Below are 21,709 nucleotides of genomic sequence, written 5' to 3' on the forward strand. Positions count from 1 at the left end.
CACATAAAGGGAGGCCAAAAAAGTAATGAAGTGTGTTGAAAAGGAGATAAGAAAGATAATAACAGATTAGATCAGGATTTTGTTTTGATGCTGATCTGGTGGCAATTACGTCCTGGTGGGATTCTCCAATTCAGAGATGTGAGGGTGAACAGAAATGTCTATAGCTGCATGGGCTAGTGCCTAATTCTGGTGGTTTTGTTTGTTTGTTTTTAATTAGCCTATTACTGATGCATATGTAGGCTACATTCTCTGGTAATGGATTAAATTTGTTTATTGTAACAAATTTTCTGTTTGGTTTTTCCCCAGTAAGACAGGCTTTCAGAAGTCCATGTGAACCTGGCTCTTATGCATCTTTTGTTCACCGTCTTCTTATAACTTAGAAACAAAGGAAGGGTGGAAAGGAACATACCCAAGAGTAATAAATGTGTCCTTTTTATCCAGTGTGTTATTCATGGATGAGATAGTGAAGACGGAGGTTGGCTACATGCTTAGGTATTTAGAATTTGACCTTTATGTATAAACCCAAGATTAGGTGCTGTCCCTCATGCCCATTATCTCTTGCTTGGACTTTCATACTGCTTCTTTCAAGGTACCTTACACTAAACATATTGGAGGTTTTACTGACTCAAGAGTATGCCTCAGTCCCTACTTCTACAGTCAGCTCAATAATGCTGTGTAACAAGCCACTTCAGTATTTACAGCTTATACAACAAGCATTCCTTTTTTGCTCATGTGTCTGCAAAAGGTAGGGTTCAGCTGATCTAAGGAAGGTTCAGATATGAGGTTCCTCAGGAATAAAACAGAAATATAAACCTAGTCTTTGCTGAAATTGAAAGTTCATCTTCTGGACCAGTGATGTTTGTCATTGCCATTGGCTGTTATGAAATTTCAACATTGTCTATCTCTCTTTATACTCTGGTGCACTTGGCTGGTGGATTGTTTAAACAATGAAATGTAAAATAAAGAGTATTTTGAAGATTTGAATAAAGTAATAAGGTTGCATTATACCTCAAAACAAAAATTGTCATTGTGAAAGATATGGATATATGGAAACTGTCAAAATGAGGCGTTCCTGATGAGTTATCATAAATATGGTGAAATTCTAGAGACTGTGACATGTGACAAATGTTTTTCTCCTCAATATGTTTAAATTAAAAAGGTAGTTACATACAGCGGAACATGAAAACTATTCTTACATATTAAACTGAGAAGTGCAAGAAAACATGTTTAAAAATGTTTTTGCTCCTCCCTGGAACAGGAATATAACCACTGTTTGGAAGACAGTGGGAGACACATTTTTATTGTTTTCCACTGTTATGTAAACTAATTTAACCATCTGGAAAATGAGAAGGCTGCCGTTTATTTTTGTCAGTGAGGGCTCTAATCAAAGTCTCATCTGTCATCTTGTAACAGCAAGGTTATAAAATTATAAAAACTATAAAACTCCAGTGGATGGCAGCCAGTGCTGTGATCATATGTCTATGAAATAAAATGGCATAAACCACACTCACCCCTACTGTAACTGAGGAGAGTCTAGGTTTTAATGAAATAAATGATCTCTTTCCAGAGAACCAAGAGTAGACTCTCTGAGCTCCTCTGATTGGGATTGGCCCTGAGGACCTTGGGGAATAGGAATAAATGTATGAAATCATTGGTAGATACCTGAATACTATTCCATATGTCCTGCTTCTTGGTTTTTGAGAGTAATAAATGCCTCAGCTTTTACCTTTTTAAGGATGTCAGAACTTCAGTAGAACTAATGTCTCTTGGTAGTCAAGATTTAAGTACAAAGATGTAGAAGAAAGTAAAGTGTATTATGGAGAAAAGTTACAAATGGCTAATATTTATTAATTCTTGCTTGGTCACTCTTCAAGAGTGTAGTTTGGGCTCTGCTGGTTGTTTTAATGCAGTGGTTGTTTCTCAAAAATAAAGGTTTCAAGGTCTCTCAAGCCAAACTTTAGGAATTATACAAGATCTTTACCACCTTCTTTTCATGTGGTTAAAGGTTACATGAGAGATGTCTCATAAAATAAGATAAGATGTCTTACCTGGGCAGCTTAGTGACGGCACAGTACATCAACCAGTAGCTTCGTAATATCCCCCTCAAAGTAGTGAGAACACTGAAAACAAGATATTTTAATGAATATATTTTAAGATAACCTTTGACAGGAAAGTTACTATTGGAAATGAAAGGTTTTCCAGCTGAGTAATTGGGAACAGCATTTAAAATAAAATGGAGTTCTTTATAGATCCTGGATATCAACCTTTTGTCTGTACTGTCATTTGCAAATATCTTCTCCCATTCCGTGGGTTGCCTCTTTGTTTTCTTGACTGTTTCCTTTGCTGTGCAGAAGCTTTTGATTTTGATGAAGTCCCAAAAGTTTATTTTCGCTTTTGTTTCCTTTGCCTTTGGAGATATATCTTGAAAGAAGTTGCTGTGCCTGATATCGAAGAGATTACTGCCTATAATCTCCACTAGGATTCTGATGGATTCCTGTCTCACCTTGAGGTCTTTTATCCATTTTGAGTTTATCTTTGTGTATGGTGTAAGAGAATGGTCGAGTTTCATTCTTCTACATATAGCTGCCCAGTTTTTCCAGCACCATTTATTGAAGAGACTGTCTTTTTTCCACTGTATATTTTTTCCTGCTTTGTCAAAGATTATTTGCCTGTAGAGTTGAGGGTCCATATCTGGGCTCTCTACTCTGTTCCACTGGTCTATGTGTCTGTTTTTATGCCAGTACCATGCTGTCTTGGTGATCACAGCTTTGTAGTAAAGCTTGATATCAGGTAGCATGTTGCCCCCAGGTTTATTTTTGTTCTTCAACATTTCCTTAGTGATGCGGGGTCTCTTCTGGTTCCATACAAATTTTTTGGATTATTTGCTCCAGCTCTTTGAAGAATACTGGTGGAATTTTGATCGGAATGGCATTAAAAGTATAGATTGCTCTAGGCAGTATAGACATTTTAACAATGTTTATTCTTCCAATCCAAGAGCATGGAATGGTCTTCCATCTTTTTGTGTATTCTTCAATTTCTTTCATGAGTGTTCTGTAGTTCCTCGAGTACAGATCCTTTACCTCTTTAATTAGGTTTATTCCCAGGTATCTTATGGTTCTTGGAGCTATGTAAAATGGAATCGATTCTCTAATTTCCTTTCTGTATTTTCATTGTTAGTGTATAAGAAAGCCACTGATTTCTGTACATTGACTTCGTATCCTGCCACGTTGCTGAATTGCTGTATGATTTTTAGTAGTTTAGGGCTGGGGACTCAACACACACAAAACAGACAATCATATCAAAAAATGGGCAGAAGATATGAACAGACACTTCTCCAATGAAGACGTACAAATGGCTATCAGACACATGAAAAAATGTTCATAATCACTAGCCCTCATGGAGATTCAAATTAAAACCAAATTGAGATATCACTTTACACCAGTTAGAATGACCAAAATTAGCAAGACTGGAAACAACATGTGTTGGAGGGGATGTGGAGAAAGGGGAACCCTCTTACACTGTTAGTGGGAATGCAAGTTGGTGCAGCCTCTTTGGAGAACAGTGTGGAGATTCCTCAAGAAATTAAAAATAGAACTTCCCTATGACCCTGCAATTGCACTCCTGGGTATTTACCCCAAAGATACAGATGTCGTGAAAAGAAGGACCATCTGTACTCCAATGTTTATAGCAGCAATGGCCACAGTCGCCAAACTGTGGAAAGAACCAAGATGCCCTTCAATGGACGAATGGATAAGGAAGATGTGATCCAGATACACTATGGAGTATTATGCCTCCATCAGAAAGGATGAATACCCAGCTTTTGTAGCAACATGGATGGGACTGGAAGAGATTATGCTGAATGAAATAAGTGCAGAGAGAGTCAATTATCATATGGTTTCACTTATTTGTGGAGCATAACAAATAGCATGGAGGACATGGGGAGTTAGAAAGGAGAAGGGAGTTGGGGTAAATTGGAAGGGGAGGTGAACCATGAGAGACTATGGACTCTGTAAAACAATCTGAGGGTTTTGAAGGGGCAGCGGGTGGGAGGTCGGGGTACCAGGTGGTGGGTTTTATAGAGGGCATGGATTGCATGGAGCACTGGGTGTGGTGCAAAAATAATGAATACTTTTATGCTAAAAATAAGTAAAAAATAAATTTAAAAATATAAAAACAAAACAAAAAACAAAACAAAAAACTTTAAAAAATTAAAAAAAAAATAGAATCTTGTCACAGTTACTAAGAATGTGGTAAAATCGAATATATTGAAAGCATTTATTTTTTTAAAGTTTCTGTATAAATTCTAATTAGTTAACATACAGCATAATAGGAGTTCCAAGTGTACGGTTTAGTGACTGCATACTTTCATAACACACACAATGCTCATCCCAACAAGTGTACTCATATCCCCATCACCTAATTAACCTGTCATCCTATCCACCTCCTTTCTGGTGACCATTAGCTTATTCTCTATGGTTAAAAGTCTGTTTCTCCGGTTTGTCCCTCTCTCATTGTGTACCTATATTCATTTGTTTTGTGTCTTAAATTCCATGTGAGTGGAATCATATTCTAGTTTCCTTTCTCTGATTGACTTGTTTTGCTTATCATAATACTTTCTAGTTCCATCCTTGTCATTAAAAATGACAATAACTCATTCCTTTTGAGGACTGAGTAAGAATATATATATATATATATATATATATATATATATATATGGATAGATAGTTATAGATATGTATATATCTATATATAGGTATACATATACCTATTTTTAGATATAGAGATATACATCATGTATGTATATCTCTATATATAGATATATAGATATATCTATATATACTATATCTATATCTATACAATATCATTATATCTATATATATAGATATATAGAAATGTATATCTATATATAAACCCAGATTTTATCCACTCATCATTCAGTGGACACTTGAAGTATTTCCATAATTTGGCCATCATAGGTAATGCTGATATAAACACTGGGATGCATGCAACCCTTTGAATAATATTTTTTGTACTCTCTGAAATCAATGAATTTTTAAAGTTCATTGTATAACTGATGCATGCACATATTCAAGGCATGGCTGCTAATCTGGTCTACTCAGTATCAGCACCAAAATCCTATTGGAAATTCTAACTAGTGAATAGGCATTCATCCTTTTCTAGGAAAGCACAAACAGCAAAGAAAGCTGCTTCCTGATGCAAATGTAGTTTCTCTCTATAACTAGAGAAAAGTATCCTGAGTACTTCTCAATGCATTAGATGCCTTTTCTTATTCCATTGATATGACCCAACTGTGAATGAAATAATATACATTTTTCCTTCAAATCAGGTTTTACCTTTCTGTACTTCAATCTCAGAAAATATGTCCAATCAATGTTATATTTAAATTCTTATTCAGTCTTGACAACATACATTTTACTACCTTCCCTCTTAGCATTGTAGAGAACTCTTGTAGCATCTATATCCCAATCCAACAAATAAGCTGAATATCATGAGGTGTTTATAATACTATGTTTAAAAAATCCCATACATAATGTCACAGTTATCTTAATAGTCAAAGGAAACATATGAAAAATTATTTAAGAAAGAAACTACACATATTTATATATACAGCCTTTCAGCTTTTGGTTCACTAGTATGGAACTTTTTAAGGATAAACTAATCATATAATGAAAGGAATTTCTTGACACACCAAGTTAGTTCCTTTGCTCTGATTGTGTTCAGCAGAAAGCAGGATACCTTATAAAGAATGTACAATAGAGAGAATTGTAAGTCATAGACAACAAGCTCTACTTTATTTATGCATGCTCACTATTTGAACAGGTGTGATTATAAAATTTCTTTCTCCTTATCAAAACCAGAGTGCATGGGGAGTTAGAGAGGAGAGGGTTGGGGTAAATTGGAAGAGGAGGTGAATCATGAGAGACTAAGGACTCTGAAAAACAATCTGAGGGTTTTGAAGGGGCGGGGGGTGGGAGGTCGGGTTACAGGTGGTGGGTATTAAAGAGGGCACAGATTGCATGGAGCACTGGGTGTGGTGAAAAAATAATGATACTATTATGTTGAAAATAAATAAATGAAAAAAAAAAAACAGAGTGCAGAGTGAGATGTGAGGAGTAATTCATAATCAGTAATATCAGAATTGAGCTCTCAGGAAAAGTAAGAACCAGACCAGAATTTTGAGGGAAACTACTAGTTTGAGGGCATAAGTACAGAGAAAAGTAAGGAAATCAGCTGCACTATATTAGGGTGTGTTGGACAAGTGAAGATATTCACCATAATATTTTTGATATCTGTAGGGATTAAGTAATCAGCCAAATGCCTCAATTCATCTTTTGCTTTCTGTCGGTATTTTGATATACCATAGCTTTCTCATGGCCTTTTTCACTTCTGCATTCCTTAGTGTGTAGTAGAGTGGTTTAAAAGGGGCCCCAATATTATAAAATATGGACACCATCTTGCCCATGGGGAAAGTGGTTGGGGGACATGTATATATGAATATACATGGAATAAAATAAGAGTACTATGATGATGTGAGAAGTGCAAGTAGAGAGAGCTTTTTCCCTCCCCTCTGCACTGTAGTTCCACAGTGAATGCAAGATGACAATATATGAGATCATCAGAATCACAAACCTGCTTCTGCAAATGACCGACAGCAGGTTGATCACATATGTGTCCATGCAAGCAAGTTGTAGCAAGGGCTGCAAATCACAGCAGTAATGATCAAACAAATTGAATTCACAGAAAGGCAGTCTCAAAGCCAGGATAATCTGGATGATAGAATGGATAAGAGCCTCTACCCATGCAAGAACAACCTGGATGGTGCAGTCCTGCCATCTTGTGATGGTTGAGTAATGTAAGGGCTTACAGATTGCCACATGGTGGTCCACAGCCATGAGGATGAGGACAAAGATCTCCATGCAGCTAAGGAAAATGTAGGCAAAGATTTTGAGTCCTGCACTCATTGTAAGATATGGTTCTTTTTGCAGAGAGTGAATCCACAATTAGTCTGGGGAATGTGGGCGTTGAGAAACAAGAATCAGCAAGGGACAAATAAAATAGGAAAAAGTACATGGGGCTCCCAAGTTCTGGCTGAATTTGATGGTCACAATAATCAGCAAATTCCCTACCATGGTTCCCACGTATAAAATGAAGAAGATTACAAGTACCATCTTCTAGTCAATCCGATCTTGGGTCAATCCGCACAGTATAAACTCAGTTCTACTGTTATTTTGTTGCAAAATATTTCAGGCAAAGTGGAGAAAGTACAGGTAGGTAATAATTAATCTGCAAAGAAAGAAAAATTAGGAAATGAATACTCCATTTGGAGGTCAAATCCATATGCTTGATCATGGAAGGGCCACTTACCAGTGTGTAATCACTGACTTCCCATGTTGTTTTCTTCTGAATAAAGTGGAAATCATAATATCTATTCACCATCTATTCACCTGATTGCTTATGGAAACAATGAAATACATCAATAATGAAAGAGTACCTGTTTCTTCAGGCATAATAAATATTAATTTTAGGGGATTTGGTATGAGACGGTATCTTTATGAGCTGAATGTCTTTCTTAGTTTATAGCAAAATCCTTTTAGGACAGGATGTTGCCAAATTAAAAAACTCATGTATGATTCACAAAACGCCCTTTCACAGTACTTGAACCTAGCAGTTCAGTTATAAAGTATCTTCTAGTAAATATTATGAACATTCAAGCATGGTGTAGAAACATTTGAAGGGAGAGAGGACTAGGGAGAAACAAACTACCTTTATGCAGTGAACGGTCAGTTGGTTTAGTCCGTCGTAAAATTCGTTTTAATCTGTTACCTTGACTAAGTTTATTGCCTTTTACTTTACCTCTGTATAATTTCTAGTTGCGTGTAGTTTAAATTCAGCTTCTACAATAAAGCTTTGTACTTTTGAAATTATATCATGTTGTCCAAAGTTAAATTATTTGCCTTGTTCAGCATTTTAATGGGTCTTTCAGCATATTTTCATAAGATATAAGGAAAGACTGAGATGAAAATAAATGATAAATAGAGAACATTTGGCATAAATCAAAATATTCTTTCAAAATTTCATGTTATTTTAAAGACCAGGGATTTGTTTATTTTATTTTTAAAATTTTTATTTATTTTTTTGGGCGCCTGGGTTGCTCAGTGGATAGGCTGCTGCCTTGGCTCAGGTCATGATCTCAGGGTCCTGGGATGGAGTCCCGCATCGGGCTCTCTGCTCAGCAGGGAGCCTGCTTCCTCCTCTCTCTCTTTGCCTGCCTCTCTGCCTACTTGTGATCTCTCTCTGTCAAATAAACAAATAAAATCTTTAAAAAAATAAAATAATATTTTATTTATTTTTTTTAATTCATTTTCAGAATTTCAGAAATTCTTTTCAGAATTTCTTTTTATTTTCCAGAATTCATTGTTTATGCACCACACCCAGTGCTCCATGCAATACATTGCCCTCCATAATACCCACCACCAGGCTTACCCAAGCTTCCATCACCAACGCCTCCAAAACCCTCGATCGTTTTTCGGAGTCCACAGTCTCTCATGGTCCATCTCCCCCTCCAATTTCCCCAACACACTTCTCCTCTCCATCTCGCCATGTACTCTGTGTTATTACTTATGCTCCACAGATTTGGAAAGTGAGATAAGGGAGCTCCAAATCATAGCTGAAACTTTTCTTTTTCTAATTAATCAATCAAACAATTAATTAATTAAAATTTTATCTTATTTTATCAGTGTTCCAAGATTCATTGCAACTTTTCAATAGAGACCCTGGAATCTAGATTCTTGAGTGTCCCATATCCTGACTTTAGTAAGGGAAGATAGAAACAGGAAGGGAACTAGTATTTGTTTATAGATGCCAAACAGTGGAATAACATTCTCTGTCCTCATCACATATATTTTTAAGTAGTAACACAATTAAATGTATAAGTGCCAAGGCATTTAAATACATTTACAACATGTATATCAGACAAAAGCACAATTTTCTCAAATATGAATAAATTTCAGAGATCAATCTTTAAAACACAATGCTTAAGGTACCTGTGTGGCTCAATTAATTAAGCATCTGACTCTTGATTTCCACTCAGATCATGAACTCAGGGTTATGGGATTGAGCCCTGTGCTTTGGAGCCTGTTTAAGATTCTCTCTGTCTCTCTCCTCTGTCTCTTTCCCTGCTCACTCTCAATCTCTCTAAATAGATAAAATCTTTAAAATAATGCAAATGAAAATGGGCAAAAGAACTGATTAAAAAAAACTCTTCTCCTAAAAAAAAAAAAAAACTCTTCTTATTAAAAATAATGTGAAAATATAATAAATTTCATTTATAGAAATACATTCAGAATTTAAATGTCAACTATGTATCTTTTCACTTATTAGATTAACAAAGATAAATGTATCTTAACAAACACTACTGAAAATGATGTGGGAAACAATTGATCCCACCCACTATTAGTAGGATTTTAAGGGGATGCAATATTTAGGTGAGTGATTTTCAGCATTGATGTTTTGATAGAAGGTAGGAAGTGATAGTACAGATACACACATAAACAAGTGCATTTGCACTGTGAGGAGAATGTGCCAAAGGGACACAACAGCCAATGGGAAGAGCTCCCAGTGCCAAAAACTGGAAAAAAACTGAGGAACAAAATAAATGACAGGAATTTAAATATGACTCATAGTTTTAAAAATGTATAAGTTCCTAATGATATAACCACTTAAATAAGTAACTAATAAATAGGGGATTGTAGATAAATCTCCCCTAATAATGAATCCCTAATGATTTTGTAGGTATTCTGCTCTCAAAGTGTTATAGGGTAACTCAATCTCTTCTTTGTGGACTGTACACAAGTGAGTTCTTTCCAAAAGGGGCATGGTGAAATGGAGCAAGGGGAGTAATTCACAGAGGAGAAATTCTGCAAACAGTAACCTCAATCAGGTGATCAAGATTAACACCAGTGGTGATGAGCCACAGTGAAATAGGTACCCACTGGCATGATGTGATGTAAATGACACTTTCCCTCTGTCACCTTTCTCCCAATAACCCATAATTCCAGTCAAATCTTGAGTAAAATGTCAGACAAACCCTAAATAAAGGTTTTTTATAGGAAATGTCTGACTAGCTCTCCCTCAAAACTGTCAAGTTCATCAAAGACAAGAAAAGTTAAGGGACACCTGGTTTTCTCAGTTGGTTAAACCTTCCTCTCTGGTTTTAAGGCTTAGGTCATGATCTCAGCAGCATGGGTCTGAGCCCCTCATGGGGCTCTGCACTTTGCAAGGAATCTGCTTCTCTGCCTCTCTCTCCCTTTGCCCTCCCCCACTTGCTCTCTGTCTCTGAAATAAACAAATAAATCCTAAAAATTGAGAGAAGTTAAGAATAAACTTATCATGATGGGCACTGAGTAAACTATAGAATTCTTTAATTTCTTTATTCTTTAGATTTTATTTATTTATTTATTTATTCATTCATTCATTCATTTATCTCAGAGAGAGACACAGAGCACAAGCAGGGAAAGCATAGGCTTAGGGAGAATCAGGCTTCCTTCTGACCTGAGAACCTTATACAGGACTCATCCTAGGACCCTAGGATCATGAGGTGAGCTGAAGGCACATGCTCAAACTCCTAAGCTACTCAGGCATCTCATAATTAAATTTTTAAATGATCAATAATATAGTCAACATTTAGTTTATGTTATCCATATATTAATAATTTTTGTCCTGGGACACCTGGGTGGTACAATTGTTTAAGCTTCAGGCTCTCTGCTCAACAGAGAACCTGCTTCTCTCTCTCCCTCTGTCTGCCTCTCTCTCTACTTGTGCTCTCTCTGTCAAATATATAAGTAAGATCTTAAAAAAAAAAAATAAAGGCAACACAAGGTATAACAACTCTCCTGCATACAACTGAAAATACACTAAAACCTCCACAAGTAAGGAAGGTAATTTTTTGGAGGGGGTGATTTTTACTTTCTCCTTGATATTCAGTAAATTACATACTGTGATGTAAAATAAAAATACTAAAATGATAGAAAGCCAATATATCTTCTGTTACATGATAAGGCAATAAGAAAGGGAAGAAAACAAAGATACTTGCTTTATACATATTCACAAACATATTCATAATATAAGAAGTAAATAATTGTAGTCTTCATTTTGTAACAGTCACATGATTAATTTGTAATCACTTTCTTCTGTTACTCATTCTATAGTCAATGTGTTTTCAGCAAGCACAAATGCTGGTCATGACTATTTAGCTGGTGGGGTGATACAGACCTTTATTACTGAAGGGTCTGTGTCATTAGTAATTCTGACTGGATTGGGGTATTGTAGTTCTCCATTGACCTTGTCACAGAGCATGGTGATACTAAGGGTAGTCCTATGGGATATCCTGTTTTCTAGATACACTCTTCCTTACCTCCATTGTGGAGCAGTAGTCCAATTTCCCCCGGCTTCCAGGATTAATCACCCCAAACAGCACAATAGCTTATTTCTCTGCCTATTGATTCAAAGGCATGAGCTTCCCAAAGTGGTAGGACAGCAGTCTTAACATTCTTTTCAATAGAATCTTGTTGTGTCTTTGTCTTTGAAGAATTTCTCCCTCTGGAATGAAGACTTAGAAGCAAGATGACCAAAACTTAAAGAGGACAGAAAAAAAAATTTCCTTAGTGTGTCGATAAGGGTAATAATATGTGGTGCCTCTCCCATTTCTATCCTTAGAATACAGGACCTGGTTGTGGGAGGAACAGCAACATGTCATGGGTGCTGATTCAGAGCATATATGGCCTTCCAGAGAACTGAAGACTCTTGCTCCAACCCTTGAAAGTACTGGTATCTAGTTCATACTATAACTAATTCTGCAAAAGGAACTTCCACCAATTTTTTGGGCTAATTGCTTCAAGATAGTGGGAAATATGGTAACAACAGTGAATTCCATGAGCATGGGACCATTGGGGCACTTCATTTGCTGTGAGGTGAGGTCATGGATTAGAGGCAATGCTGTGTGCAATACTATAATGGTGGATAAAAAAAAAAAATTCTCTAATTTTGTGGATGGTAGTTTTGGCAGAAGCATGGCATGCACAGAGAGCCAACCTACGTCTTTTCCAAATGGGATAAAACGTTAAAGCATTGATTACTGGACATAGGTTTGTGCCTTTCTCTTCCTACTGCAAAGAATATTTAGATCTGTTGGCAAACATGTTTTGTGCTTAACTGATTCATAAATTTGTCATCTAAAGAATTCTGTTGTAACCGTTCACAATTGGTTAATACTTAGCCATCATTAGAGACTGAAGTGTTTCTAACAGTAACAAATTAACAGTACAAAATTCTGTAGCTAAGACTGATGGAAATAAGGGAAACAGCCCTGTAAGTTGAAAAGTAGGAGATATGTATGAAAGATAAGGAATGGGAATACATTTTGTTGAAGGTAAGAGAAGGTAATTTTATCCTAAATGAGATGGTTGTTTGGAAGGAAATGGCTTGGGACAAAACCTGAATGCAAAGGAAAGTTGTAGAAAGTTTGTGATGGAAAATCTTTGAAATACAATTTTAGGTATGGTCCAGATGAACTAAGATTGAGATTAATTTTAAAAAGACACTGGTATAGAAACCTGTTTTTCTCTCTGTTCAAAAGACAGTTTTCTTAGATTAATTGATCTGCTGTTAAGAAGAAAATGGAAGTAGTTTTCTCTTTGTCTGCCCAGGAAAAAAAGAAAAAAAAAAAAGAAAAAGAAAAAAACAGTTTCTATGTTTTGTTTTATCAGATCTTTAACATTCCTACTATGCTTAGGTATGTGCTTTAAAACTTTCTACAATTTTAACAAATGTTGACAAGACTTAAACTGTAAATGAAATCTCTTTAATTCATAAGACTTTTTCTTAGTATGCTAAATTACTCAGGAAGTACCGCTAAACAAATGATAAACCTTGGGTTACATTTGGGTAAATGCTATAACTACTCAAGGTTTTATACATTTCCAAAAGTTTTCATGTTTTGATAAGGTCATCACTTGATATTTAATTATTGAAATATTATATGTCACAGAAATAACCTGATTTCCTTGCTAGCTAAATTGTAAACTCTCATCTCATCAGCTCTTTAACCATATCTGTTCTGAGTTTTTGTCATTTATAATTGCATTAATTCTCTTGTAAAATGAATTTTGCCTTAAAAGAGATTCATATAAAGGACTTTCAGGACACATATAGGTTTTTGATATATAAAAAATCCTAAAACTTAAATGCATAAGCATTTCCAGAACTCACTAAAGCTGCATTCAAACTAAACGAAAATTAGTAACATGGAACTAAATGAGCTAAAAGATTTTAGTATTGTGTCTCTTATTTTAAACATTGCTGGTTTTCTAATGTTTGCTCTTTCACACTAAGGAAAATTTTTCTTAAGTTATTAGTGACTTACAGAAATATAAAAATATTCATTTGTAAACAAATCAAAGAATTCAACTTTTCTCTCAGTCTGAACCCTCTAAAACTCAAAAGGTCTCAGTAAGTATTCTTTCTTCCATGGCAATCAGTCATGTGCATAAGTTCAGTAAGAATCTGTTCTTGCAACAGGAAAACATTGTAAACACTGGTTATTTTACCAAGGCATTGACTGGAATGTCATATTAGAGAAAGACATGCAAAGATTCAGATATGACCAGATATAAGTTTAATATCCGTTTAAAGGAACTAAGGTTGACTTTATAAAACTTGGAGCCATAAAGCCCCTTGGAAATGCTGGCCCCATACCATGCTTGCAGAAGTCCCAGCAGCCTCACCAGTTGAGTAATGAATGTCACTTCCTGGCAGGTGCAGGAACCTCAGGATACATTGGGGACCTCAGTAAGGGGAATTCACCCAATATGACTGGTATTGCAGGCACATCTGATGACAAGTATGTGGCTTGGCTTCTGGCCTGGAGAGGCCTGGAGAGTTCAACCTAGAAATTCCTTATAAGAAGTTCCAGCAAAGCAGATTCTAAAAGATATATATGATCACTCATTGTTCTTGCTGAGCTTATGTAAATAATTTGGCCAAATCTGTTAAAAACTGTACTTGTTCTTCAGCTAAATTAGTCCTGATTTAGCTATCTCTGGAAATGAGTGTTATTTTAGGAAAAAAAAATATGTTTTAATAACACACCTTTGTGAATTCTAGATTTGATTGTCTTTAGATGTTTGTTTACCTAAACTAGACAACTTGGGGTAAACTTCAGAGAAGTTACACAATAGTTCGTCTAGATAATCTTCTTGCTTTTTATTCTGTGGGGATAATAACAAGAACCCATGGCACATGATTAAACAACTGGAAAATGCGATTAACTTCCCAACAATTATATAACTTAAATATCACCTTGACCAATTCTGTGTGGCTGGGATAATGAAATTGCATAAAAGCCAGAGCAAACCCCACTCCATAGGATTAACTATGAACCTGTGGAGATAATACATGACCCCACTTTCTTTATGATTGCTTGGGTATAGCCTTATCTTCTGAGACAAGTTTTCTCCCACTTGTCAGTGATCCTTTGTAATTAGAATGTTAATACCTCAAACAAAGAGCTTAGTGGTATTTTTCAGTTATATTTATCCTAGAAGTCACCTCTATTGAGGTACGATTGTAAGAAAAGGCTTTCTAAGCATACAACAGGACTTCTGGTAAAAGGATCCTCAAGGCTTCTTATGGGACAGCCCCTGACTATAATGACTTCACGTCAGGTCCAGAGTGTCTTAAAAACCAAAGGCCACTAATGGATGATGGAGTCTTTGCTGGTGTAGCTACTGCTGCAATGGGCCTTGTGACTTCCCTTAACTTTTACTTCAGGCTTTCACAAGAACTCAAAAATGACATGGAACATATCACAGATTCATTAATGTCCTTCCAGATACAACTCTCCAGTCTGGCAGCAATAGCCCTCCAGAATCAGCAAGCCCTAGATCTTCTCACTGCTGAAAAGGGAGGAAGCTGTCTTTTCCTACAGGAGAACTATTGCTACTACATCAACCAGTCTGGGATCATCCCTTCCAAGGTTCCTGAGCTCTGGGAACGCATCCAGCACTGTCAAGAAGAACTCACATCTTGGGATTTCAACCCACAATCATGGACATCTTAGCTATTACCCCTAGCAGGTCCTTTATTGTCCCTACTCCTCCTAGTTACCCTCGGTCCTTGTCACCTCAACAGCCTCGTCCTTTTCATCAGAAATACCATCTCTCAACTCATGACAGTCTATACAATTTCCCTCTGAGGATACAGTCCCTTAAATCTAGATAATGATTATCTCTAGGGTACCTTTGTCAATAATCAAGAGGGGGGACATGAGGTGGATAGAGACTCCTGGGCCCCAGCCCCTTAGCATCCCCTGTTCCCCATTGCTCCTGCTGGGGCAGAAGAAAAGACCAAATGGCCATCCCATTTAGTTAAGATAAGGTAACAAGTCATTGCTCCTGCTGAGGCAGAAAAGTCCATATGTCTGTCCTGTTTGATTAAAAAAAGAAAAAGAAACAAGTCCCTCAGGGTGATTTAGCACTCTCCTGAGAGGCCTCCCCATAGATTATACTTCTACATGAAGGGTCCATTTGGCCTTGAGAGACCTCAGACCCAGCCTGAGAGACTTCGAAAATGACCTGTTAACATCCCTCATCACCCACAACCATAAAAAACTCACTCTTAACCCTGTCAGGTGCTCAGCATTTGGGAAATGATCCCACTGAGCCCATTGATGATAATAAAGATAATTTCTCCCTGATTTTTGTGTGCCACTTGAGTTTCCTCAGTTGCTTCATATTTTCTGCAACAATACATGTATTTATTCAATAAAACTGATTCACTTAATGTTATATTTTGAAATTAAGTTCTAAGCTACAATTCTATAAATAAGTAAAATCGACATATAGTATACTTAAATGAAATAATAGAGGTGATTGGTAAAGCCGAGTTTTTAAGGTTGTCCAACAATGAGAAGTTGTAAAAATAAAAATTCTAATGTTATTTAACATGAGATCTTGCAAAACTCAAGATTTGGTCATATGACATACCTTCAGAGAGTCCAAGAACAAGGTGCAATTTTTCTAACTTGTTTTTTATGACTGTGGAGGCAAGGTCTCTGGGACAGAAATGAGGGAAACATCATCCAATTATTACAACTTGATCAAATTTAAAGAACTAAGATTTGTATTGCTTTCAAAGAGAGATTTAAAACACAAGACTTAAGCATTTACGATCCTGAGGAGGAAATAACATTTTTGGTTTACTAAGGGATTTATCATCCCTCTAATTAAGGATGATTGCTACAAGTTATCCAAGTAGAGGATTTACCAAATCATTTGGGTGTCTTTTTGAACCCTAGTTGATTGTATTTTTAGTTCGAAGTAGAAAAGGCTATCATTTACCTTTTTAGAAGATACACTGTGAGATTGTGTGTGTGTGTGTGTGTGTGTGTGTGTGTGTGTGTGATGGACCTGTGAGCCCAGATGGAGCTCAGAGAGCCAGAGTTCATCATGTTAGTTTCATACCCCAAGGCTGGTTCTCAATTGATGAAGGAGCTATTCCCTGACCCAGTGAATTTCCATCCATCTGCTTCAATAATAGGGTATTCCCAGGGGAAAGAAACTCACATGGGTGAGACCACCAGCTGCCTCACAGCAGAAGTCTACATCAGTGTTAACCATGTTGTTCCTGTACAGAGTGGCCATGTGTGTAATCATCCAATAGAGCCACATGCTTCTTAGCAGGCATTTCTCTTCAATAATAATTTTTTAAATCTCAAGAATTTGATCCATGCATATTGGTCCTTGAATAGCTCCACCACAGAAGTGGTAAGCAAGACTTGGTTCTTTTTTTTAAATTATTTTTATTAACATATAATGTATTGTTTGCCCCAGGGGTACAGGTCTGTGAGTAATCACAATTCACAGCACTTACATAATTCAGAGCACTCACCATAGCACATACCCTCCCCAATGTCTGTAACCCAGACACCCTATACCTACCTCCCCACCCCCAGTAACCTTCAGTTTGTTTTGTGAGATTAAGAGTCTCTTATGGTTTGTCTCCATCCAGATCCCATCTTGTTTTATTTTTTCCTTCCCTACTCCCCAACCCCCCAACTCTGCCTCTCAAATCCCTCATGTCAGAGAGATCATATGATAATTAAGTCTTGGTTCTTTAAAAGAATTCCTCACCTGGCAAGATTTTCCACCCTGATTGGATGGGAGGTATGAAGAGAAGAGCAAACAGTGACTTAAAGACATCAATTTCAGGTATGCTAGGATGGCCCTGACCTCAGCTGTGAAGAAAGCCTTCTCTGAGAGAGGAGCCCCATGCTGGTGGGAGGGTGGGGAGAATGACTGGAGTGGAATCAGGAGTTCACATTCTGACATTTTGAATTTGAGATTCTATTAGATAACAAAGTGGAGATTAAGACAGGCAGTTAGACATACAAGTGTGTAATTAGGGAACGTGATCTGGGATCCAGCTATAAAGATGTGAATATTCAGCCGTTAGGTAACATTGAAATCTATGGGATTCAAAGTATTTACTGTAGCAATGTGTATTGACAGAGGAAAAGAGGATCTAAGACATACACTCTTAGTCGTCAGAGAGAAAAAAAGTAGAATCTACAGGAGAATGAATGTGATCTGCAAAGTAGAAGGAAAAATCAAGCAACCAGGGCAAATAGGGAACTGCATGGACTAAGTACAAAATCCTCTAGGACTAGGTGAAACTGGAAGCCTGGATTTAGCCTATTACTTGATTTTAATGCCACATTGTGGAAAGATCTCATAAGAGCCAATTTAACCAAAGGGTTGTAGAAGCCACAGAAATTACCATTAAGCAAGCAGGTCACCCTCACCTGAACAGGATGAGAGTGAGTGGATTATTCCTTTACCTATTTAGGAAATTGTCCTGGAAATTGGTCTTTATAAAGCTTTATCACAACATTGGGTTAGCTTATCTGTCCACAGGTGTGACAAATCCCCCCTTAAAAATATATAGTTAATTCTTTTTAGTGATAAGCCTTCTCTTTCCTCCTAGTTTAGTATCCTTCATCTTGATTTTCCTCTGAAATATCTGAACAATGCTGTACTTTAGTTAAGAGTTCTGTAAATGGTCTCTTTTGGCACCCTCTGCAAATAGATTTCAAAGCACCTCAAATCTGGCAGCAGGCCTGATGTGAACCCTGCTACTGATACCTACCAGTAATCTAGAGTGTCATCTACTGATGACTTTATCCCAAATACATATAGCTACCTCTTCCTAGAGTGGTACCATGATCCTTCCACTTCATTGTATATATTGTTGTAAATGTTGTTCAAATAAGTTTTCATGGGATAGATTATTAAAGTCACTTTGCTCACATGGTTTCATTTCCCACTAGAGCATTCAATTCCAGGACCATAGGGCTGCTTCATTTAGCTTCTGCTCTTTGGATGACTGTTTCCAATCTCAGAGGCCAGGAGGTTTTCTAAGTTGATAGATACCTAACAAAGACGAATCATTATATTACAGGGCCATTCTTTAAAATTTCCTGGTTCTTCAGTCAAGAAGTGGGCAGAAAAGATGAAAAGACTCCTCCAAATGGATAACAGACAACTGAAAAAAAAATGTTCAATGTCATTTGCCATCACAGAATTACAAATCAAAACCACAATGAGAGATCACCTTACACCAGTCAGAATGGCTAAAATTAACAAGACAGAAAACAACAAATGTTGGTGAAGATGTGGAGAAAGGGCAACCCTCTTACACTGTTTGTGGAAATTCAAGTTGGTGCAACCTTTCTGGAAAACAGTATGGATGTTCCTCAAGATATTAAAAATAGAGCTATCCTATGATCCAGAAATTGCACTAGTAGGCACTTACCCTAAAGGTACAGATGTAGTGAAAGACGGGGCGCCTTCACCACAATGTTCATAGCAGCAATGTCTAAAATAACCAAACTGTAGAAGGAGTGGAGATGTCCTTCAACAGATGAGTGGCTAAAGAAGATGTGGTCCATATACACAATGGAATATCACTCACCATCAGAAAGGATGAATACCACAATTTTCATTAACATGGATGAAACTGGAGGGGATTGTACTAAGTGAAATAAGTCAAGGAGAGAAAGACACTTATCATGCGTTTTCACTCATATATGAAACATAAGGAATAATGCAGAGGATGATGGGGGAAGAGAGGGAAAACTAAATGGGAAAAATTCAGAAAGGAAGAAAAACCATGAGGGACTCTGGACTGCAACAAACTAACTAAGGATTACAGAATGAAGGGTGGTGGGGGGATAAGGTAACAGGGTGATGGGTACTAAGGAGGTCATTTTTTTCTTCTTTTTTTCTCTTAAAAAAAAAAAAAAACAACTTTTAAATTTCTTTTCAGTGTACCAGAATTCATTGTTTATGTACCACACAGAGTGTTCCATGTAATACATGCCCTCCATAATATCTACCACCAGGCTCACCCAACCTTCCACTCCCGTCCCTTCAAAACCCTCAGATTGTTTTTCAGAGTCCATAGTTTCTCATGGTTCATATCCCCCTTCGATTTCCCCCAACTCCCTTCTCCTCTCCATCCTGTTGATCACTGGGTGTTATAGACAAATAATGAATCATTGAACTCCAGAGCAAAAACTAATGATGTACTATATGTTAGATAACTGAACATAATAAAAAGGAAATTTCTCTCTATTTTCTATTAAAAAAAAAATTAAAAAAACTCCTACTTCTCTCCTGAAGATGAGATCATTCTTTGATACATTTCTCATATTTCTCACAGTCTACAAGGCTTTAAAAATTACACCACATTCAGCTTTTAGCCTGTTTTGGGACTTTTTTATGGCATATTTAACCTTCAGGGATTTAGGAGAGAGATTTCTAGTGATATCAAGAGAATATTTAAATTTAGGTTTTTAATATTTGGTACATGGATGGGAAAGTATTAATGGAAATTCTCTTATCTGCAACAACTCACATACTATAGAGTAAGAGAAATGAGTTAATATGGGCTTTTGCTGACATAAAAATCATATGATTTGTATTTGTACATATATTTACTACTTCTGTTGGTCTTCATTTCTTTCAGAACCATATTCCTAGTTGGAAGGATTTATCTGCTCGCTTAATGGCTGGTACTGATGAATTTCTTGAATGTCATATGTCTGAAAGTCTTCACTTAAGCATTGTTTTTAAAGGTATATTTTGTTACTATTGAATTTGAAGTCAACAGGTTTTTTGTTTGTTTGTTTGTTTTTGGAGTATTTTAAAGGTCTTGCTGCATTCTCTTCTGACCCACTCATTTACAGTGTTTTTGGTGGGAAGTTCGTTGTGATTTTTATCTTTATTCTGCTCTATATAGAGTGTCTTTTCCTTTGAGCTGCTTTTAACATTTTCTTTTTATCACTGTTTTTGACCAATGTATTATGATGTTTCTCTTAGTGTAGTGTGCATCATGGTTTTGTGCCTTGTTTGATTATTGGCTCAGTGGATATATAGTTCTCACTAAATTCTGAAACGATTTGGCCAATATTTCTCTTTTCTGTCATTTCTCCCATCCTGGTCTTTGAAGATTCCAATTATTCGTCCATCAGGCTGTTTGAAGTTTTTTCTTAGCTCATGGATACTCATATATTTGTTTTTCAGTCTTTTTACTTTTTCTTTTTCTTTTTCTTTTTAGTCTCTTTGCTTTCATTTTGATGGTTTCTATTTTAGTGTCTTTCAAGTTCACTAATCTTTTCTGCTGCAGTGAACAATCTATTCATCTGCTATTCTCAACTCAGTTACTGTATATTTAATCATTAGACTTTTAAAGTGACTTAAAAGTGTAAAAAAAAGGCTCTTTTTTGGTATTCTCAATGTCTATACTTAACATATTCAATCTTTTTCTCTACTTTCTTGAAGATATTTAATACAGTGATAATAATGATTTTATGATACCCGTTTACTAATTCTATAATCATGGTTATTTGGTGTGTGTGTGTGTGTGTGTGTGTGTGTGTGTGTGTGTGTGGCATTGAATGGGTTGGTTTTGTCCCCATAAAATGAATGATATATTCTTGCCTCTTTACATGCTTGGTAATATTTGATTGGTTGTTACATATTATGACTTTTATCTTGGTTGCTGGATATTTTGCATTACTATAATTGTTTTAACTTTGTTAAATGAGACTAGAACAATGTTTAGTTTATGACTAAGGTTTCCTCCCTATTGAGGGAATGCACTTTTTAATATTTTACGTGGTACTCTGTGTATTATGGGGCTCTCTATTCTGGTGGGTGGGAAGCCCAAACTTTTCCAGGTCCTATATGAGTGCCAGGGATTGCTTCCTGCAATTCCCCCTGATATCTGAAACATACACAACATCTAAAGGTCTCAAATCTCCACAGGTTAGCACACAAATTAAAGAGTTCCCCAGTAAAATTACTAATAACATACATTTTTAACTAGACAAATTGTTTTCTCTTGAAAAATAAATAATAAAACATGAGCAGGTAATTTGGGCAAAATTATGGGGGGAAAGGTCTATCAGATATAATACAGTACCCAGAGGAGGAGGAGTCAAGATGGCGGAGAAGTAGCAGGCTGAGATGACATCAGGTAGCAGGAGATCAGCTAGATAGTTTATCAAATCATTCCAAACACCTACAAATCCAACAGGAGATCAAAGAAAAAAAGAGCAATTCTAGAAACA

The sequence above is a fragment of the Mustela erminea genome, chromosome 9, assembly GCF_009829155.1.
Source record: "Mustela erminea isolate mMusErm1 chromosome 9, mMusErm1.Pri, whole genome shotgun sequence".
In the NCBI taxonomy this organism is placed as follows: Eukaryota; Metazoa; Chordata; class Mammalia; order Carnivora; family Mustelidae; genus Mustela; species Mustela erminea.